The sequence below is a fragment of the Camelus ferus genome, chromosome 1 (genome assembly GCF_009834535.1).
Source record: "Camelus ferus isolate YT-003-E chromosome 1, BCGSAC_Cfer_1.0, whole genome shotgun sequence".
Taxonomy (NCBI): domain Eukaryota; kingdom Metazoa; phylum Chordata; class Mammalia; order Artiodactyla; family Camelidae; genus Camelus; species Camelus ferus.
Genome location: NC_045696.1, coordinates 77,538,736 through 77,562,678, shown reverse-complemented (window position 1 = coordinate 77,562,678; position 23,943 = coordinate 77,538,736). Strand labels below are relative to the sequence as shown.

The 23,943-nt window shown below is 37.2% G+C and overlaps 1 long non-coding RNA gene across 1 annotated transcript in view; it reads right to left on the bottom strand.

Annotated features, from left to right (window-relative positions):
- The window catches only part of LOC116665017, a 471,111-nt gene that overhangs the window by 51,216 nt on the left and 395,952 nt on the right, over window positions 1-23,943 (bottom strand). Inside the window, exons 8-9 of the long non-coding RNA XR_004321597.1 lie at window positions 18,670-18,812; window positions 340-465 (exon numbers count right to left, since the gene is read on the bottom strand). This is a non-coding gene — a long non-coding RNA (uncharacterized LOC116665017). The remainder of the gene's footprint in view (window positions 1-339; window positions 466-18,669; window positions 18,813-23,943) is intronic.

Sequence of the window (23,943 nt, the reverse complement as noted above, 5' to 3'; positions counted from 1 at the left end):
TGGCCTTTTGTTATAATCTTGAGCTTTCCTGGCACCTTCCTGAGACAGGGCTTTCTTTACACATACTGTTGTCACTGCTGGGGATGCACTTACCTTCTCGATTTGCTCATTAGGTCCTCCTGCTCATCCTTCAGATTCCAGGTAGATTTTCACCTTTTTATGAAATTGTGCCAGGACATATCAAATACTCCTATTGTTTGTTCCCAAAGAAACATGAACTTTTCTGTCATGGAAATTATTTCAGTTGTAATTTTTGAGTGTGTGTGTGTGTATGTATGATGGATTCCCTCACCAGAATGTAGATTTTATAAACATAAAATCAATGTCTTATTTACTCACCATTTGATCTCAAATGCCTTGTGTGTTCGGCACCAAGTAGGCATCCAATATATACTTCTTCATTAGATGATTAAAAGGAAAAATGAAAGCTGCTTGGAAGAGTCTGGATAATCTTAATCCTCTTGCCTGAAAAAGGAAAGAGAAAGTAACATACCTCTGTGAGCTTAAACTTTTCAACAGGCCCAGGGAGAGTTCTGCCCCATGTGACTTTAAGTGTCAGTTCAACTGAGCACTGGAGTGCCCTCCTCATGGGAGAGGTGGTGAGAGGCAAAGGTAAGAGAGAGGAGCATCTCTACTTGTTTCCAATCATCACCAATGTGGCCTCCATCCTTAGAGGCAGATGTTTCTGTACCTTTTCCTTGGAAAATCACTCTATTTTCTACTTTAGGAAACCTATGGAAAACACTTGTCCAGCAATGCACTGTTCCAATTTTGTCTGTTGCTACAAAATTTCCTCTGCTTCTGATTTGTTTTTTATCATTTTAATGGGGCTTTAAAATGGTAAGGGGGAAAAATGTTATATTTAATCTGCCATCTTGAAATGGAAGATCTCCATGAATTCTAAATTTCAATAGTTATTTTACTATTACAGACAATGCCAATTTCTACTGCAACCGCCAGTGAATGGAAACGCATATTTTCCCCCAGATTAGACAATGGAGTGAAAATTATGGAAGGGAATAGACATTATGGGGGCATTAATTTTGGAAAAAAATTATAAGATTAAAATAAGTAAGGGATCCAAAAGCAAAGGCCACCTGTGAATAATTCTAGAGTAACAACCTGCAACAACATTAGAACTTGAGCAAGTGGGAAATAAATAGATTTTAGCTATAAAATCTCAATTTTTGCTAAGACAAAGTAATTATTTGCAGGAAAAAAAACGCACCTACATATATATATAAAATTTTACATGTATATACTATTGCCTCAATTTCTCTAACATTAAATTTAGATCATCCAAGTTAAAACAGGAAATATTTTCATCATAATCAAAGTAAACACAAAACATTGGATTTATTTGCTTAATGGGTGCAACCAAATTTATAATATATATAACACCATCCACTTACTTGAGAATTGTAATTCTCACTCCCTTAGGTTACCTAGGGGCTCGCCTGGCTAGGTATCCTTGATGAAATTTTATTTTGAAGACTTACTTGCTTTACGTCACCCTGGTATGTGAAAGGCTGTAGCTAGAAACTGTTCAGGAAATGTTCTCAAGTTACATGTTCTTGAAGACTTCTTAGTATGTAAACAAGAAGACAATAACTTACTAGGAGCAGGAAGTCTACAGTGGCCACCCAGGAACTATCAAATCATCTTGTTTACTTCTCTGTAAAACAATAATCTTTCACTGATACTGTTCTTTGAAATTTGAGTGTGGGTTTGTGTGAGTGTATTTGTATAAACAGTCTCACCCTTGTCTCTCACCAGCAAGCTCCATGAGAGTCTATTTGACTTGCTGTATCTCTAGGGTCTAGAGGTCAACTTGGTGCTCAACAAGTATTTAATGAATGAATAGTTTCTCTAGAAAAGTATGGAAAATAACATTTAAAAATCTGTCCCTAAAATTAGTTAGTATGTGAATTGTGTATTCAACAAAAAAATACAATAGTCCTTTGAAAAAGTTATTTTTAGCTTTGGCCATATAGATCATAATTTATACGAAAACATGCAGTGATAGGTAATAAATTAGACAGCAAACCAAATCCAAAAAGATTGTAATAAAGGAGTGAAATGGGTCAAAAATTCAACTGCAAAAATTCAACTAAGATATGGAATGCCTAGCTTACCATCACTATATCTACCAAAAAAAATTTTTTTTGGTGTTAATTTCTGTAAGAAGGAATGTGGTATGACTACCAAAATGTGTTAATCTAATCTTATACTAAATTCATAGAAATATAATGCAGGGCAAGGGAGCTGATGGCCGACATATTTGTTATGACAGAGCTAACAGAATGTTTTATTCAGTACTGTGCACGAATTTAAAAGAACAACACTGATAAACAAGACTATATCCAAAGGAACATGACCAAAATAATGGAAAGTGAAGGAAACTTGATTTCCAGCTAAAAGTAGAGATCTAAAGATACATTATAGCCTTTCTGACCCATCTTATATCCCAAAAAAATGAAATAACAAGAAAAAAATTAACCTAAGCTGGAAGAGGTTCCCTGAGTGGACCAGAAAACATAAGAAATTCCAGTCATCCAAGAATGCATAGAGAAGAATAATATCAAAAAAGGAGGGCTTTATAGCCTTCAGGAGGAATCCCAGAGCCACAGAGCCAGGAGCAACTAAACAGGTGAAAACTTGAGACCACTAGTATTAGCATCCAAGTGGGTCCACCTGCGCTTACATTGCCCCCTCTTTGCCCACAAAGCCGCACTGGGGTATCTGCCTCCATGTTTAAGCAGAAGGTGAAGGAACTTGGGTCAGAGAGCATTCTCGAGGATTGCCCACCCCAAAGACACATGGAGAGTACCCATGCTCAGACTGACGTAGTCTACATGCACGCCATGAGGTTTTGTCATTCTCACAAACTCACCTTCTTGTCCTTCCCTGCCACTGTCGCGGAACCAGGTCTGTTTGCCCAGCCTGCGGCAAGCCAAAGCCCAGAGAATGCCGCGGTTTGCGGCAAAGAGCGGATTTATTCACAAGGCAGCCAAGAGAGGAACCAGGAAAACAAATAGCCCCGCCTCCTCCGAGGCAAGGGGCTCTGGGTATTTGAGGGATAACCAATCAAGCAGCAGGGCGGCCCCACGTGTGGGGAGTGTGGGAGAGGGGATTGGGCAAAGGTGCGGTGATTGTAGTCCTGGCCCCGGTAACTAGGCTGCAGTCTTTTGCAGGGTCTAAATTGGACGCTGTTAGCAAGATCTGAGGATAGAGTGCCGAACACTCACGCATGCCCAGTTGGAGGGTCAGGGGTTTTATCCAGTCTCAACTAGCTTAGCTCAAACTAGGTTGACTAGCAGCTGACTCCAAATTCCTGGAAAGTAATTCAGGCAAATGTCTTATTTAGGCCACGTGCTGCTTAGAGGACAATCAAGTCTTTTCTCACAACAATAAAAAACGACCTTGATTAGTGAAGGCAGGTGAAACAGATTTGACTAATGATTACCCACAGTTTCATTACCCCAATCTGCAAAAATTAGAGGCAGCAGGGTCTAAGGAGAATTTCACCTATCAAAACTAAGCAGATTGGAGTGTTGTATTAAATATATTTAAAAATTTGAGAGATACATGAGGATGTTGCAGTCATAAAATTCAACGAAGATGTGTTTCCATTAGAAACACGGCAGCAGCTTAGATTTGAATATTATCACTCTTTGAAAAAAAGAAAGAAAAATAGAAAGCACGCATAAATTATACGTTTATTTAAACTTGAAGAAAACTGACAAGCTCCAAATGGCACATAAGTGAACAAAGTCAGAGGCTGGCAGGAAGCCCATACAGGAAATTGAAACAATGCTGTGAACCAAGCGGGGATTGCAAAGGGGTCTAACCGGCAGAAGGTCTCAGAAATCTCCAGGAAAGTATTTACACTCAAAGAGTAGGAAGGCCTTGCCTCAGAGGTAAGTGCTGTGAGCCACGCTGAGATGGAAAAGAATGTAAGCCCTCGGGGGACGAATTGAGAGTAGGTTTGAAAAGTGTTCACAGGACTCAGAGGAGGTAAAGCTCAGAAAACCTCAGAAAAAATATGACAAGATGTGGGTCACTTGTTGATGGCAGCCGTGAGAAAATCAGGAAAGAATGGGGCTGGAGGCTAAGGCCTGAACCAAGATGGCTTCTGAGAATCAGAGTGTATGCTCAGTGGTCCCAATTATCGAAAGAAAACAGTCTACTGATGGAGAATGACCAGGATCCCTTGACTCTGAAATCTGAAAAACCACTAGCACCCCTTCATTCTTCTCTCCAGAAGCCATGTGCTAAGATTTCAAGAAACTCTAACTCAAACATTTATGAGAATAAAAAAGAGTATGCATACAAAGGCTAAGTCAAAAGGGGGGGAAAAAAGAGTACAACCTTCCTACGGATGATTAAAATTCTGTAGAAAACAATCTTTGTTCTCTATGGATTGATCAATTTATAATTCTCTTTGCCTTGTCCCAAGACCAACATCATGAGAGGAAAAAGGAAGACAGAAGAGAGACTGAAAGATACCTCCCTCCCTTTTCTGCTCCATGTGACTGGAGCCAAAAGTCTATGTGCCGAAACTGAAGTATTTTTAAAGTTTGAAACCTAGTCTCAACTTCAAATGAGATTGTTTTTAATAAAAGTGAAAGAAAAGGCAGGAAATCACACAGAGATATCTTTCAGGAAGCCCCTTGCTCAGCTGTTGATGGGGATTTTACAGAGCACAGTGGACAGCAGTAAGTGGGGAAATGAAAGCTTTATTTTAATCAAACCAATCACGTGATCACATTTGTCACAACATCAGTGTGGGTTTTAACATTATCCTCATTTTATGGTCAAGAAATCTTGGGCTCAGAAAAGTTAAGTTTGATTATAAGTGAATTATCTGATAAACACACACTGAAATCTTCCAAGTTCAAATGCTGTGCTATTTTACTGTCCCTGTGCTTTGAAAAGTATTTACAACAGACATGGCCCATTCATATTATCCATTAACCTTACCTATTAATATCTACCTTACCTATTAACATAATACATTTTACCATATCCTGACATTTCAAAGTCCTCTCCATATTTCAATATTGATTTTAAATACAAGCTTTTCCTGAAACCGACAAGCCCCCAGTAAGAACTGAACTCCCCTCACAGAACTGATCTCTTCCTCTCCCACAACCTCACAGAATACTAAGATTCTTGTTCTAGCCTACTTGTGTGACTCTATGTCTGCTCTGTTCCCACAGATACTGTTTCTTAGGAATAATGGCTCAGTCTAATTCTTCTTTATATTACTTACAGTACATAGTACAGTTAGCTATTTTAGATTGCTTCTCGTATGTCCTTTTCCATCTTCCTTTAGTATCTGAGGACTACTGATATGAAAATTTTAAAGAGACCAAGAATTTCAAAAATGAAATGGCTCTCAAAAGTTAGAGATCCATAGAGATCCACCCAGAATGGAACTTGAAATACCACAATATCAAGAAAGAAAATAAAGCCTCAGAAAAGACTGTGGAAAACAAACAAGCAAACAAACAAGCTTTACTCCTTACTATTCATTAAAGCAAAGGGTGTTTCTGTGATCTACATAAAGTGCGATCAAATGTTCTCCTTTGGAATAGATTGAAAATATCCCAGTGCTCTTTCTTATGAAGTCTCTGGGTTTCATCAAGACAATGTGTTTTCTCAAGATCCTCTGCATCTGCATTTTCCTAGTTATTTTTTTTTTATTCCCTTGGGATATACAGTACAGAATATGTTTAACATTTCCTTTCAAATTAATTCATCCCCCTTGAAAATGTAAAGGTATGGTTGACATTAAAAACTCTTATTCTTTGATTGTTTATAATACGGAAAGAACAGAAATTGCATAGTATGTAGATTTGTATCTTACACTGATTACCGTTTACATAATTTTTTAAGATCAAGAAAATGATTTTACAGGGTCCTCAGATTGCCAAGCACACAATTCAAACCATTGTCGTGATTTCTACTTTGTTGATGACAGCAACATTCATGGCATGCAGTGCTTTTCATTGTGTAATACTGTTTATGAAGAACTATAGTTATTTCAATTTCCAGGGAAATCAAACTATTTTCCATCCCAAACCTTAGCTTCCAACATACTGTGTGTGACATACACTCCCAATTCCAGAGTAAATAATCACTTGTCAATCATCTCCCAATTTATTCTTTTAAAAGGCTTACACGGAAAATTATGCACAACAAGTTGATGAATCAGTTGGCTCATCTCTAGGAGATGGCAGCCTGGGAAGTTGAATTGGCTTTGCTTTCTTGGGGTGGCATGTCCTTTCCATCCCTCCCTCCACTATCTCAGAATTACATGGCCTATGAGAGCTTATCCAGAGGAAACTCAATCACTTAGCTCTTAGTTCATCCCTGACTATAGTCAATTTCCTTTTAGTTCATTGCTGGTCCAAGATTGTGAAAAACTACAGAAATTTGAATGACTGGATCAGTAAGACAAACTTGTTACTAAATGGATTTGGAATTATTGGTATCATATTACTGATAAAAAAAATTATTATTATATTATGGCTAAAAATTCTTTTAAATGGAAAAGAAAAAGATGTGATAATGAGGAAGAATGAGTTAATAACTCCAAAAAATCATACTGAATTGATCATATCCAGTCATTATCCTCTCAAGGACTAGCTCACTTGGAGTAACATTTACAGTGTTACACAGGACTATATCCTTGGGGAAAACTCTCAGTTTTTTCTCCAATCCACAGTCACTTGTATATTATATAAATCTTTATATACAGTAATAGTCAGGAACCCAAGTAATCTATCATACTTGATCAAGACAAGCATAAATCATTTATTCATGATTTACTATTCCTAACTTGATTCATTGATTCATCTCCAGACAAGACAAGGTCAGAAAAAAAAAAAAAAGATTAAGCTTCTTGCCCTTAGGAGAGAACAGCTTAACCAACAAATTCATCTTTACATCTGACCTCATGAATCTTGACACTGGGAATACTGCAAGAATAGAAATAGCCCTTATAGACGGCCCTTCAAATGGAACTGTGTAAGAGTGAAAACAGTGGGCAGAACAGCACATGTGTTGGGTATAGCCCAGCTATCTCAGTCCTCACCATGAGAGTCTGATTCACCTAACACGCATTTACCTATTTTTATCAGTATTTACTTTCAATATTTTTTTTACTTTAATTCATGTTTTTCCCCCCAGTTTTACTTCTCTCCAAGTCCCTTTCTGTGGCACCCTAAATTTTCATATATACATTTATCTCATGTAATGGTGTTCAGTTAGGCAAGCTGAGGGGTAGGAAAATGGTAGCATCTTTCAAATCTCTCAAGATGATGCCCCAACAACCTATAACCAGATAGGCTGCAATAATAGGCTTCTAACCCTGACTTCCAGGCTCAGGGCATTCTAGGCTTTCTTAATTCTTCCTCTGGTTCTCTGCCCCCTCACCTCACCACCTTGTACATATTTCGGACACACATAAATATAAACAGCAGACTTGTACACTAGCTTAGTCCACTCAGTCTGCCCTAATGAAACCATGAACTGCATGGCTTGAAAAATAAATACTTATTTCTCACAGTTCTGGGATGGCTGGGAAGTCCAAGATCAAAGGGTCCACAGGTGAGAGACCATTTCCTGGCTGATAGATTACCACCTTCTAACTGAGTCCTCACATAGTAGAGAGAGGTAGGGAGATTTGGACTCTCTTCTTATAAGGACACTAATCCTCTCCTGGCCATACCTTCATTACATCCCAAAGGCCTTACTTCCAAATACCATCACACTGGGGGTTAGAGTATCAACATACCATTTTGAGGACATAATTCAATCTGTAGCATATACTCAAGGTATGGTGCACGTGTTGCATTAAATACAGGAAATATTCTTAAAAATAAATCTGAGAATTATTTTCCTGTTAAAAAAAACACCTGATGGCTGAATTGACTCTTCATAGAGTTCTTGATAATTTCCAAATTTCTTAGCATAAAATTACAAAGATACTTTCACTACCTGACCCCACTTTCCTTGGTTACTACACTCCCCGGCCCCTTGGACTCTGCCCTCTAGCCACAATGTGTTTTATTATCACTCCACTTGAAATATCTGATTCTTTTAATGCCTTTGCACATACTGTTCCCTCTGCCTGAGATGCCCTTCATCCCCTTTGCTTTGTGAAAACTCTTATTCATCCTTCAAGATCAAGTCCTACTGAAGTCCTTCCAGACCTCTCCTTTCAGTAAATTACTCCATTTTCTACTTCCATCTCATTTTGTTTCTACTTCTGTGACAACACCAAAACCATGAGCTTTTTAATTACCATTTATGTGTCTATCCCTCTTGTTAGACTGTGACACCCTTCAGGATTGGGTAATTTATAACAAAACATTTAGTTTGGCAAACCCAAACCAGTGCCTGATCCACAGTAACACTCAGTATATAAAGAATGAATGAATGAATGAATGAATGAATCATTAACTTAGGCCACACAGGGAAGTACAAGATCAGTTGTTTCTCAGGACCCCTTAGCCTAGGAAAACTTGCTGCTTGTTTCACACAGTCCCCTCTTTCTAGTCTGTTCAGTTTTGCCTACGGTCACACTGCTTCAGCCTTGCAAACCCACTTCTTAGTTATGTCCTTCCTTGCTGCCTGCTGCAAGAGAGCTTGATGCTTGAATCCCTACATCAGCAGCATTTCCCAAATTCGCTTAACTATAAAGCTCAAGGAAGGTACTTATTAAAAATACAAATTCTTGAGCCCAATCTCAGATCCACTAAATAGAAACTGCAGGGATTGGGCTCAGTCACCTGCACTTTAAAACTTGTTCCCCAGATGATTCTGAAGAAGATAACCGTGAATACCATGAACCTCTGTCTTACAGGGGCAACTGCTTCCTCCAGTGGCCATTTGCCTTAGTTTGGGACTTCATTAAGCAATCATTCAGTCCCCAGATCTAGAAAGAAGCCGTTCATGTGAATGTCTTTCCTGAAGCTGATTCTCTGGGCTTTTGGAAAACCGAACACCCCTTTAATGGACTCCAGAAATCTCCATACTACCGCCTCCATGCACAATTCCCTGCAGAAGCTCCATCCTGCTGACATTACTCCTAGGTGCTGAGTTTCCACTTCACAGGTGCAGCCACAGCAGCTGCTGCTAAATCCCAGACCAGCTCTGGGTACTGGCAGTCTGCAAACGGACTCTGATGAGCTGTGACAGCTCACGCTCCGTGGGCTTACCTTTAATCAGACTAGACACAGTGGATGTATGGATTCCCTGTAGAAAATAGTCTGAGTGTCACCCAGGGTTAAAAATGAGAATGAAAACTAAGTACTTAGCATAAAGCCTGGCGCAGGGTAAGCACGCAATAAATATTCACACTTACTGATATTTCTGTTGTTGGATGGACTGCATATGCTCTCCTTCCTCTGATCCCAACCCAAGAAGACTTATCCTATATAGATCTTTTGATTTAATTATTGGAAATATGAAAAATCCTAATTCTCTAAACTAGTCAGGCTACTTAAATTAGTTTTGATTAATCACAATATTATGGAAGTATAGATATTTCCCATAGACTGTCAAAAAACTCAAGGTGCTTAATTCACATCATGCAGATTGCAGAGGCCATAAATTTGCTTTGTTGATCCAACAGGCATATTAATGCTTTAAGAACACTTATGAATACTAAATATTACTGCTTGTATTAGTTAACTGTTACTGTGTAAGCAAAACTTAGAAGCTTAAAATAAGCATCATTTATTATTTCTCATGAATTTGTGAGTTGGCTAAGTGGTCTGATTTGGGCTGAACTTGGCAGCTCTAGGCGGGGCTCACTCATATGCTTGTGGTCAGGTGGAGAGGAGCTGGGGGTTAGTCTAGCTGGTCTAAGGCAGCCTCAGCTGGGATGTCTCATCTCAAGGACAAGGAGGCTCCATCAAGTAGTCACAACGGTTCAAGGGAGAAAAAATATGTGCAATGTCTCTTGACCTAGGTTTGGACAAGATTAACGACTCAACCTAAATGACTAGTGATATGACTAAAATGAATCATGCAGTGTCATTTTTGCCATATTTTATAGGTCAACACAAATGATAGGGTCAGCCTAGATCTAAGGCTTCATCTTTTGATAAAAGTTGCTGAAAAATGTTATTTCGAAGGATATGCAGAGATTATTATTGGGGATAGTCAATGCAGTCAGTCCACCACCTTAGTCGTTGTGGCAAAATATCTCATTTTTGGAGTTTTCTAAAATTTTATACAAAAAAAAAGGCAGATTCTGAGCTCAGATCATGCTCTTGACACCATTATCACCCAGATTGTTGTAAGAAGTTGCAAAACTACCAGTCATCTGTCCAACTTTAAAACAGTGTTAGCATAAGTCATATATATATATGTGTGTGTATATGTATGTGCCTAGCAGGGTGCCTGCCAAAAGGTAAATATATAGATATTTTGAGCTAAGTTAAAATAATGGATTGTGTCCATTTGTTTTCTTCATAATATTTATTAACAGGAATCTCAATTTTTTTTTTACTTTCTTCCATGTATCACCAATCATACTGGTTTTTCAAAATATTAATATTACTTGGTAATCTTCTTTAGTAACATTCTTCCTTCTGAAACATGTTTTCCAATTCATTCTTTCAACCTGACTAAGGAGTAAACATCTTTGTTGCTATTTTTGCTTTAATGGGACTTAGTATTAAGAAACAGAAACTATATATGGTCAATTTAAACAAAAAAAGAAATGTATTTAAGGACTATTGAAGCACTCATAGTATTAACAAAAGTATTGGGGAACCAAAGTCAGAAAATGAAGACAGAAATACACAGTGAAATCACATCAGAAGCAGTCTCTAATAGCTCTAACCAAACTAACAGGCTCTTGACTGTACCATGGGTGCTCGTTGAATAGTTTTTTTTTAATTGAGGCAACATTGCTTTATAACATTGTATGTTTCATGTACAACTTTATACTTCTACTGCTAAGTACCCTAGAGCATGAATAATTTTAAACTTTCCTCTGAACCTCATATCAAACCCTCAAGATTCAAAATCCTATGCTAGAGCATCTGATGCACTGAGCCTGGGTCACGCAGTCCCACCACAACTACTGGAGAACTCTACAATTGTTTCCCCTCTTCTGACTTCCATTGTGGAAAGCAGGGTCTTGCCATTAAACTTGCTTGGGGTCCATATCAAATAAGAAGGACATTTGGATGCTGGGCAGACTAAAATAAATGCTCACTGGAATATGCTCCTTTAGTTGCTCAATATCCACAATACTCCTCTTCTCACAATTATTTCAAAAAAGAATTCTAGACTCTAATGTAAGACTCCTTTGTCTTATATATACTCACACCCATAGGGAACTACCCAATAGTTTATCTCTAATTAATATCCTTTTTTTCTCTCCATCTATTGTGATTCTCATCTCAATGTTCTGAAAACTATGGAGAAAAAAAAAAAAACAAAACTGTGACCATCAGCCTCCTATAGGTTTAGGTATTCTGTTAGTTCACAGGTGGTAGTCAATAATTTCCAAATGGTTTGGATGTTTCTTATTTCCCAGTACATTTCCTTTGAAAATGGTTACCGATCTCTAAGGAAGGATAGGAAAAATATTCACCAAGCATATATTTGATGTGATTTCAGACTATTTTCCAAGAGTCTGGCTTCCTGTTAGTGTAAAAGACTTTGGGCTTCAGATACGAGAATTGGGATGAACGGCTACAACAGTCTAACACTGTGGTTCTAGTCAGGCTTCTCGCATGAAGCTTTTTTAAACTGCTGTTTACAAAAATAGCCTTCCTCTTCTCCCCTGGACCACAGCAAGGTTACGGTTCCAGCTTTCCCTGCAACTGCTACGTGACTGAATTCTAAGCCAACTGAATGTTATCTTAAATGATGTCCGCCACTCGTAGGTCTGGCCCATAAAAACTCTCACATGGACACCTTCATATTCTTTTCCCTTCCAGAGTAACCCAGGCTCCCCCATGGAAACTGCATGTTGAGGCTGGCAGGGGGACCATCAGCCTGGATCACTGAATGGTTTTATGGTACCCATGTTCTCCCTTCAGTCTCCAGCTTGGAACCACTTTGAATTGTTATTTGAGAAAAAAAAAATTTCAAGGTGTTGAGCTGTTATATATTTGAGTATATGTTTGAGGGGTGTGTATGTGTGTGTTTGGTACATTTTTCACAGTCTGACCTACCCTAAATATAAACTTTAGTGTACTGTGCATGTATTGTGATTCTATGAAACTCCATAACCAATTAGCTACCATCAAAAATCTCAGACCATTTTAATTATCACAATTACTTTCTTCATCTCACTGCAACCATGACCACTTTGCCCCTGATTCCTACCAGGAAACTCATTTCAACTGCATCTTCTCCCACTAGAGTAAAGTGCTTGTTAAAAAAAAAAAAAAAAAAAAAAAGGCAATAAACAGCTATTAAAGCACTTTTCAAAGCTTTTGGCATGTACCTCATTGCCTTTTCTGGGCCTTCATGGGGAATATAGTAAAAGAGTAGATCACAAATGATAAATATTCTCTAGTATTTCTAACCACTAAATCTTAGAATTCCATTATACCAAGACAAATACCTTATTCCAACTTCATTTGGTATATATTATTGTTGACTTTGGGTTTTGGTCAACAAACTGTATGATCAAATATTTCCAGCTGTTAGAACTAGCATAATTATTCAGGATATTATATGTCTTAACTTGCCTACAAATTAAATAGATAAAAATTAAAAATCTAGAAATGATAAAATATAAGGGATAGGGAATGAAGATAATTTTTTTTAAAGAAATAACTTCAGGTGAGGGAGTTGCAGCATTTACAAGCAAGGAGAAACAGTCAAAACCAAGGGAAGAAGGACCGATTTAAATGGTAAGGAGGTACTGTGGGTTTGGGGCTCAGGATACACAATGTCCTCTGAATCTTTCAATACGGGCCTAATACCGGCTCTTAGCCTCATGCCCAATTCTCTTCAAAGCTCTAACTTTCCCAGAAGAGATCTGGTGATTAAACTGAATTCAATAAGTGTTATAATTGAGCAGACTAAGATATAAATTTTGTGTTTGATTCTTGGCTACCAAGGCTACAACTATCGCTCTAACGTGATAACAGAAAATACAGGGATTTCATGATGTGCATTAAGAATTTTGAGCTCGCCATTCTCTTTTTAAAAGCTGTCTGTTGTCCTGAAAAGTAGTTAAATGACTCCTTTGTTCTGAAATTCCTCTTTTTATTCTTACTGTTCCAAAGCAGAAGCCTGACTTTATAAAGCCTTGCTTTCAAAGGATGCTTTATTCTGGGAGAACACAGCTGATAATTTAATTAGAAAATCCAGCCTTTCATTTTATAGTCTGCCAGAATCATATTCCTGAAAACCAGCTGGTTTTTGTTTAGCTTCCTACCTAAATAAGATAACTAATTCCAAATTCTTTGAGCATCCATTGCCTGTCCTGTCTTTAACAGTACCTGCCAGTGTTATTGGTTATGAACAACAAAAACATCTCAGGATAACCTACACAGAGTAAAATCATTTAGCTACCATGGGATGGTAAAAATATCAAAGGGTAGTCTGGAGAATAGCTTTCAGAATGGGCAGAGACAGAAGGAGACAAGCACAGATGAGATGAATTCTCAAGCATGTCTCTTTAAGACACCTGCTTGCCTTTGGAATCACTACCCCTGGACATGCCCTGAGTACCTGAACTGCTCCAATGAACTCTGTTCAAGAACTGTACCACTGTACTCTGCCCTCCAATGTAGATGCTTCAGTAATCTGATTGCTCCTTGTATAGTGTATTGCTCCCAGATAACAAGACATCAGGATGAGGAGAAGCTCCAAATTACCAGTATGCACTACAGTAATTGGGTCATGGAAGAGAAAACAGACTTTAGATGTTTTAATTCTTCCTTTATCATTTTGTCTAATCGATGCAAAATTCTTGGATTGTAAGTGAAAATTCCAGTCAAATCATTCCAAATTTGATTGTCAAGAGCCAAACAGCTCTACAGGAACTCTCACCATACCTACTACCTGGCTTTTTCCCCTGGATGAGTGGCCATTAATCTAACTAAACCAGACATTGGTCATGTTCACTGAAGGCAGGATCACTGGTCATTTAAAGATCACTTTCTTGCCTTCTTCTCCCTGCCTCGTCCTCTCCAGGGGTTCACAGTTCCTTGCATGCGCTCATCATCGCTTTAGAGTTTAACTAAAGTGAGAATGGCCCCGAAATCTAATTTCAGGATTAGGAGAGAGGCCCCACTTAGTAAACCTCCTGCTAATCCCTATTCTCCTTCCCAGATTTGCCTGAGCTCTGCATGGGGAGGTATCAAGCACTTTGCTTCTGGGTAAAATGGCATCTTTGCCCTGGGTTTTCTATGCATGGGTAGTTCCTTCGGGAACTCTAGGGTGATGAGGAGTGATCATCCAAACAGAATTTGAGTGTTCCTGGATCCTCTAACCAAACAAATATCACCAAAACATCACTCAACTGCTGAAAAGCTGCTTTCCTAAGTTGACCAATGACTTTCACCTGGAATTCTCGTATAATTCAGAGACAGCCTTACTCTGTTACTCACACTTAAACATCTTTTGATCCCTTTACTGTTGGTCAGTGTCTGAAAGAACCAACTAAGTATGGTGTTTCTTTAAGCAAAATGACATTTCGAGGTAATAAGCAAAATGACATTTCGAGGTAATTATAGACTTACATGCAGTTGTAAGAAATAATACAGAGAGATCCCATGTACCTTCTCCCGGTTTCCCGCAATAGTAACTTTTTAAAACTACAGTTGACCCTTGAACAAACCGAAAGGGTTAGGGGTGCCCAGTTCCTGCATAGTAGGAAATCCACACCTAACTTTAGAGTCGGCCCTCCCTATCTGAGGTTCTGTACCCCAGGATTCAACCAATCATGGATCTGTAGTATGTATTTATTGAAAAAATCCGCATAGAAGTGGACCCATGCAGTTCAAACCTGAGTTGTTCCAGAGCCAAGTGTACAGAATAAGATCACAATCAAGACATTGACAATGAACTGTCAAGATGAACAATTTTCCATCACCACAAGGATCTGGCATATTGTCATTTACAGTTTTTCTCCTGGCCTTAAACTTTGTCAACCACAAATCTGCTCCTTATTACTACAGTTTTGCCATTTAAAGGGTGTTACATAAATTGAATCACATAGAGCATAACCTATAGGGATTGATTCTTTTTTTCTCAGTGTATTACCCAGTGTGGAGACGTATCCAAGTCGTCAGGTGTACCAGTGCATCACTGGCTTTTACTGCTGAGCAGTATTCCATGGTATGAATGAACCACGTTCTGTTTAACTCTCCACCAGTGGAAGCACAGCTGAGTTTTTCCAATTTTGGTCTGGTACAAATAAAGCTGCTATAAACATTCATGTACAGAGTTTTGTGTGAACATAAGTGTTCATATCTCTGGAGTAAATGCACAGGAGTGAAATTGCTGGGTTGTTTGGTAGTCCAATGTTTAATTTATTAAGAAACTGCTGAACTGTCTTCCAGAGTGGCTGTAACACTTGTTATTCCCACCAGAAATGTATGAGTGATCTAATTTCTCTGTATCTTTGCTTTGGGTTTATTTTGCCCTTTTTTTTGTTTGCTTGGTTTCCTAGATTTTCAAGGAGGGAGCTTAATTATCCATTTGAGACTCTTGTCTTTTCTAATACCTGCATTTAGTGCTATAATTTTCCCTCTCAGCACTGCTTTAGCTGTATTCCCCAAATATTTATATGCTCTATTTTATTTTTACTAAGTTCAGTTCAGTTCATCTAGAAATGTTTTAGTTCTCAGGTGTTTGGAGATTTCCCTATTATATTTCTACTACTTATTTCTGGTTTGATTCTAGCATGATATAATCTGTATGATTTCACTTTATAAAAATTTGTTGAGGTTTGTTTTACGGCCCAGGATATGGGCTATTTTAGTAAATGTTTCACAGGCACTTGAGAAGAATGTGTATTCTGCTGTTGTTGGATGGTGTGTTCTAAAGATACCAATTAGACACTTTTGGTTGATAATATTGTTGAGTTCTTCTACTAAATCCTTGGTTTTGTTTGTTTGTTTGTTTGCTACTATTGTTGAGAGAGCAATATTGAAATCTCCAACAAGAATTGCTAATTTCTTCTATTTCTTCTTTAAAGTCTATTGCTTTTTGTTTTACATGATTTATAGCTCTGTTGTTTGGTGAATACATGTTTAGGATTACTACATCTATTTGGTGAATTAGCCCTTTTATCATAGAATGTCACTTCTGTCTCATAATCTTATTTGCTCTGATGTCTGATTTATTTGATATTAGTATAACCACTCTTGCTTTCTTTTGATTAATATTTGCCTTATATATCTTTTTCTCTCCTTTTAATTTCAACCTATCATGTATTTGAAGTGAATTCTGCACAGATAGCAGAGAGTTGGGTCGTGCTTTTTAATCTACTTTGCCAATCTCTGTCTCTTATTTGATGTATACAGACTATTTATATTTAACGTAGTTATTAATAAATCAGGGCTTCAGCCTGCCATTCTATTTTTTGTTTTCAGCTTGTGCTGTTTTTCATTTTTCTAATTTCCTATGGGTTATCTGAATTTTATTTTAGAATTCAGTTTCAATTTGTTGACAGTAATTTCACAGTAATTTTTAGTGTATCTTTTTTGTAGAGCTTTTCTAGTGTTGTCATTGTGTAAAAACATTTAGAACCATAGTAGACTATGCTAGAATTTGACTCTCTCAATCAAACATAACTTAGGGACACAGGACAGGTAGAGAGATTTATTGCACTTACTCATATGTTTACTTCTTGCATTGTTCTTTCTACATCCCTGGTTTCCAAGACTCCATTTATTTTGATTTTAGTTTAGTAAACTTTCTTTATCCCCTTTTTTTAGGTTTGGCCAAGTGACAAATTATCTTAGTTTTCCTTTCAGAATGCCTGATTTTCTCTTTATTCTTGAAGTATACTTTCATTGGATAAAGATTCTATGTTTAAAGTTCTTTTCTTTCAGTACTTGAAAAATGTTTACCTTTTCTTTCTGATTTGTATGGTTTCTGATTTAAAAAAAAAAAGGCTGTCATTAAAATCGGTCTCCCATACAGATAAGGTATTATTATTTCTCTCTTGCTGGTTTCAAAATTTATTTTCTTACTCTTTCTTTGTCTTCTTCTTTTTCTTCTTTTTGTCTTTAGTTTTTAGAAATCTGGCTATGATGTGTCTTTGGACTTTCTTGGGTTTATGCAGTTTGAGATTAACTCAATTTCCTTGAATCTGTATGTTTAATTGTTTTTGCCAACTTTGGAAAGTTTTAAGCCATTTCTTTTTAAGTACATTTTTGGCCCAACCCTCTTTCTCCTCTCCTTTCAGGACGCTAATGACACAAATGTTAGGACTTACAGTCTCACAAGTCTGCGAAGATCTTTTTGTTTGTTTTTCCTCCCAGTCTATATTCTCTCTGTTGTTCAGATTTAAGTAACTTTTATTCTATCTCTGAGTTTATTTATTTTTTCTTTGTCTTCTGTTTTATTGTAGAGCCCATTCTTTGAATTTTAATTTCAGTTCTTTTTTACAGTTCTAAAATTTACATTTGTTTTTTTATATCTTCTATTTATTATTGGCTGAGACTTTCTTTGCTGAGACTTTCTATACTCTCATGTGTTTTTATTGTGTTCATAACTGCTTATGAAAGCATTTTTACGATGGCTACTTTAAGATATTTATAATTCTAATATTTTTGTTACCATGTTATTGATGTGTATTGATATATTTTGTGATTCAGTTGAAGATCATCCTGATTCTTGTTATCATGAGTGATTTTTTAAAATTGAAATCTAGACTTTTTTTTTTGTTGCGAGACTGAATCTTAATTAAGCTTTCTGTTTTAACTGGCTTCCTCTAACACTGCTCTGACTGGGGACAATGGGGTAGAGCTTTATCACCAGTAGAGGTAGAAGTCCACATTCCCCTCTAGGCCTCCATTTACACCTGCTAGGGGAGGCTCCTCATCACAGCTGAGTGAAGGTGGGGGTTCTGCCTCCCTAGTACTAGGTGTTTACTGGGACTTCCTTGACTGGGAAGCATAGGATTGCCTTGTTACTGCACTCTGTGTGGCCTCCACTGGCACTTCTGTGAGTGGGACAGGTTGGCTTTATTACTACCAGGCACTGGTAAAAATCCTGATTCTCTAGGTTCCCTCTGACATCACCCTAGTAGAGAATGGAAAGGGCTCCATACTACTACCAGGTGGGGATGGAAACCCAGGCTCAACATGTGGTGTACGCTGACATCTCAAAGGAGGGGCTGTTTGTTACCACCAGGTAGGAATGAAAATCCCAGCTCCCTACCCAGCTCTCTCTGATACCATCTTGGGTGGGGGTATTAGGATGTCTAGAGCCTGGTAAGGGTGGAAGTACAGACTCCCAGCTCCACCCTGGAACAGTGGTGGAGCCTGTAATTTTTCTGTTTTTCGCCTTGCTAGGCTACCCATTTCCCAGTCTTCTGGCTCGAGAGAAAAGGATTTTGTTGGGGGTTTTTTCCCCCTGATCTCATCGGGGTGTTCAGATTGCTGGCTCATTCAGCTCTAAATCTGGGATATATGAGTCAAAAAGAAAATCCAAGAAACTCACCATGGTGTCACCTCTTGGTTCCTGATGTTCCTAGGCTGCCTGACTTCTCTGTACCTTTCAAAGTCCTTTTTGTTTGTTTTATATGTATGTCCAAGTTTTCTAGTTGTAGTCAATGGAGGAATAGGGAGAAGTGCTCCATTTTCCTAGAAATACAAATTTAGGATTTTTTTAGTAATAAATTGTTGTTGCACTCTAAATGTATATTTTCTATAAAGATTATGTATTTGCTCCCTTTTTTCTTAGTAGGTGAAAGATAGAGTCCAGGTGCCTTGTAAGTGACATGTTGTCCCTTTCTATGTTTCTGGCAGGAGTTAGATAAGAAAAAAAAAACTATATTTAGTAATATTATTGAAGATGATTAAACCCATTGTACTTCATTTGAGACTGAGATCTTCAGTTTCTTTTTTTTTTTAAAGAAGTTGCAAACTTATTAGATCCCAAAAGCTTATCAATTTTTTACTAGAAATATTTAAAATAACAAATTTGTGATGTGTTGGAGCAAACAGTCTTTACTGAATCACTCCCCAAACCATCATTTCAAATGCCAAGATTAACAATGGAATAAAATTGAAAATACTTATTATGTCACACAGTGATTAAATTGACTGTAGATGATACTTTGTCCAATTAGTCCAAGTTTATTTTCTCCAGAAATGTCTCTAGTTCAATATTTCAAGTGGACAATCACTTGATTACTCATTGGTTTTAAAACGGTTGCCTATAATTGAGCTTGCAACATTTGTACAGATTTAAGTAACTATTGAACTTATTAATGAATCATCACTGAGTGTTACATTAAGGAGCATTATTGCTACCTGATTGTCGTATCTGGTTAAAAAGAGGCATTAGTCTACCTAAACCAAAATTTTAATTTTCAGGGAGTAAAACCTCAATATTCATTTAAATTTTATCAAAGTGTTTCTTCACTGTTTACAGTGGGAGTTGAGTTAGTAAGGGGTGCATGGGTTTTGAAACTTGACAGGTTAATACACAGATCTCTTTCCTGTTACTAATATATGACTTTGTGCCTTGCCTGTAAAACAAAAGATAATAGTATGTGATGTTGAATGGATAGAGATGCAAAGTATGAGGTACATAAAGAATCCATCAATGTTTACTGTGTACTGTCACTGAAGAACTACATTATTGAATCTGTTTTGTGCCACCTCACAGAATAGTGGCTCCCAAAAGACAAAAATCCTGATCTTAAAAAAAAAAAGCTTTCTACTCAATAGGAAAGTTATAAAATGTGTAATGAAGTATGGTACATGATAACAAATAGTAAGTACTATAAGAAAGTTGAAAAAATACGCTTTAAAAGAGAAGAAAAACACCTTTTGCTCTTAAGTTTAACGAGACTTCAGGGAAAATGTGACATATGAGCTACGTCTTAAAAAAGGTTAAAATTTCAAAATACAGTGATGAAGGAAGCCATTTTCATTCGAGAAAACAGAATGGGAAGTTATGCATACAAATATTTTTAGAGTATAATCAGGAAACAAAGGTGTCTTCAATTGGATTAGAATACTAGTAGCATGAATTGTCATACTGACCTATAAAAGGTAAAATGGGACCAGGATATTCAATCCTTCGTTTGGTAGTTTGAAGGAACTTTTTATGGCTTTGAAGCAGGGCAATGTCCTGATGGTTTATGATGTTCCATCGAGATGGACATGTATTATACATCAGAAAAGTAAGAGAATGGAGACAGGGAGCTAAATTAATATAAAAACTTTGAATACAAAAACATACAATATGTGTTGTAATCTCTGCAGAAGACTTGGGGGTAAAATGGGTCAAAATTAATTATAATAGCACTAATTTATAAAAATAAAACTCCCTTTGTGGATGCGTCTCCAATCTGTATTTTTAGCACTAACTGGAATTCTCCTTCTACACTTCCAAATGCTGTTGAAAATTATGACCAAAGAAAGTAACTTCCCTTTGCAACCTATTTTCAGTGTTCTGTGCATTAAATTACTTACTCATTAGTCAATTCACTTTTTTTTATTCAATGAACAACTAGTAAGCTCCATGTCGGTGCTAAGATAATGATGAATAAGACACCAATCTTGCCCCCAGTAACAGTCCAGTCCAGGAGTGTGTGTATATATATATATTTATGTGTGTGTGTGTGTGTGTGTGAGTATGTATTCAAAACATAAATTACAAAATTGTGTGAGGTTAATCAAAACATAAATTATAAAAGAGTGTGAAGGGGTAATGAATTCTCACAGACTGGTTGATGCCTGTATACTGCTTCTCTCTCACTGGAACAAACACAACAAGCCCATACATGATTTATAAATACTAACACTAGTTTTCCAATGATTATTTTACAATAAGATCTAAGTTTTTCATATTTATATTCCTTACTTTAAATACAAACTAACTTATATGAACTATAAAAAATAATTTTAAAAGGTATGAAATGTATTTTATTATTTCAAGAGGCAATTTTTTTCTTTTTATTAAAGATGTACAATTACGTTGTCATGTTAGTACTAGAACTGGAGAGGATTTGAAGGAAAACCAAGAGTACAAATGTCTGTTTTTTCTGAATCACAAGACAATGCCCATCCCTTTGTTAATACGCTAAATAAATGTTTATTCAGTCCTCAAAGACATCAAATTTATTGTGAATAAGGTCAGATATAATAGATGTCTGGATATCATGCATTGGAAGTGCCTGTGGTTGCATAGGTACAGGATGCTCTCCAGACATCATACGGTAGGCAGAATTCTAAGACAATCCCTGAGATTCCTACCCTTTGATATACATGCCCTGTAAAATCCCAAATGAGTGAATATGCTGAGATAGCATTCCCACCATTAGGTTACTAATCAGTTGACTTTGGTTTAAAACAAAAGGAAACTTATTCTCGGTGGGCCTAATCAAGCCAGCCCTTTAAAAGAAGAAGCGATGGAGAGACAGTCTTCTGCTGGCATCAAAGATGGATAATTGACAAGATGAAGAGAAGAGGGCCACAAGGCAAAGGGCTAGAGGGAGGCCTCCAGGTGCTGAGAGCAGATCCTAGCTGATAGCTAGTCAGAAAGAGCAAGGACTTCCATCAGACAGAACAACAAGGAAATTAACTCCTCCCTCAATTACTAAGGTTGGAAGAGAACCCTGAGCCTCAGATGAGATTTCAGTCCTGGCTGACACCTTAAGTTCAGTCCAGTGAGACCCTAGCAGAGGAAGGAGCTAATTCCTACCTGGATGCCTGACCCATGAAAGCTGTAAACTCATTATTTGTGTTTCTTAAGTACTAAATTTGTGGTAATTTATTATGCAGCAATAGGAAACAAATACATCTACAACAGCCCATATGTGGAAGAAGAGATGGGAAATTTTTGTCTGATTTATTTCTTCCTGTGGTTTAAAAACAAAATAATGGCTCAGTAGAGAAGGAATTAAAAGAAGGGGATTTATTTTAAGAGCAAAAGAGTTAAGGGAATAATCACAATGAGGGTTAATAATAGGAGTAAAAATATAATATTTGAGAGACTCAGCAGAGTGAAAAGCCTTGGTTGCACAGTGGGCTCTGAAATGTCACAGTGCAGTTGTGAAATGGATACAAATGCTACCATTGGGGGCTGACAATAGAAGTGAACTGCTTAAGTGAAGTACATTGGTGATCACTGGGATGGAGTCATTGTCCACGTAAATCTTGAAGACATTCATGATGATGGCAGGAGTGAGGAAGAAATAAAGATTATGATCCAGGTGTCAACACCTGTGATAAGTAGGGGTTATGAGCAAAGCTGAGTAGAAATCTGTAACTAAAGGTGGAGTGTTACAGGCTGAACTGTATCCCCACAAAATTGATATGTTGAAGTACTGAACCCCTGTACTTTTGGATATGAATGTATTTGGGAGTAAGGTCTTTAAAGGGGTAATTAAGTTAAAATGAGGTCTTTAGGGTGGGTCCTAACCCAGTACGACCAACTGTAAGAAGAGCTTAGGGCATAGAGAGACACAGAGGGAAGACCATGTGAGGACACAAGAAGACACAGCCATCGACAAGCCAGGAAGAGAGTCCTCAGAAGAAACCAACCTGCTGGCATCTCAATCTCAAAATCGTGAGAATATAAATTTCTGTGGTTTAAGCCAAGTCTGTGGTACTTATGAAAGCTTTTGAAAACTATTAAAATTATCAGAAGCTTTCAGTTAATACATTAGAAAATTTTAGTTAATTTTTAGTTAACTAAATTTAATTTAGTTAATACATTAGAAAAACAATTGAAATTACCACCTGTTGATATGCCAACATATCACAATACAGCCATTGAGCCTGAGCAGGCTGTGGGGAAATGTGGCAGTTCTTGCCTGCCCACACCTGCACATAAGCAGAATCTGTTGTGGGGATAATCATGAAGTAAGAACAGTGGCTTTGGTGGGTCCCACTTTCGTCCCTCCTGAATTTTTTGTCCTTTGTTGGTGAGATTTTTCTTTATACTGACCTTCATGGGTCATTTATTTTAGTGCATCGTTGGACACAGAAGACTTTTTCTCACTCCCTGGAAAACACATTATCATGTATTATCAAAATACTTAGGCAGAATTTAGATGGTTGGGAATAATAGACAGACTAATTCTTTCAAAGTTAGATCTTTAAAATAGTTAATGGCTATTATTTCAGGCTACCTAAGAAAATGTGATGACAAACTCCACTCCCTACTCTGATAAAAAAATGGAGATTGTATCATTTTAAAGGTTCTTTATAGGTTTCAAAGTAATGTTTCTCAATACTTACTCTTTTATATGCTGTTTCAGGCTGGCTCCTCGACTACAAGGTCTCTCAGAAGTCTCAAAGGAAAGATTAATTCCACTCCCCCACTGCAAATCCTCTATTATATTTGTAACTATGATTTGGTCCAAGATGGGGAAAATTTTCCTGATTTATTTTTTTACTGCGGCTTGAAGCCAAAGCAATGGCTCAGTAGAAAGAGACAAAAGACAGAGATTTATATTAGAAGGGAAAAAAAAAAAAAGAGTTGAAGAATGAATAATCATAATAAGGGTTAAGAAAAGTTGTGGTAAGAATAAAGTTTGAGGAAATTAGAAGATTTTGAGAAACTCTAGATGTGTAAGTGAGTGTGTGTGTTTATCTGTGTAAATCCATAAATATTTACGCTTATGTGTTACTGAGTCATAATGTTAAGTATAATTCTTACATTTAATGCCATAAGACATTTAATGTAAAAAAGCTGCTTCATGGTGCAAAGGAAAGTGGATTTCTTCAATTAGAAGAAGCTCATTATCAAGATGTA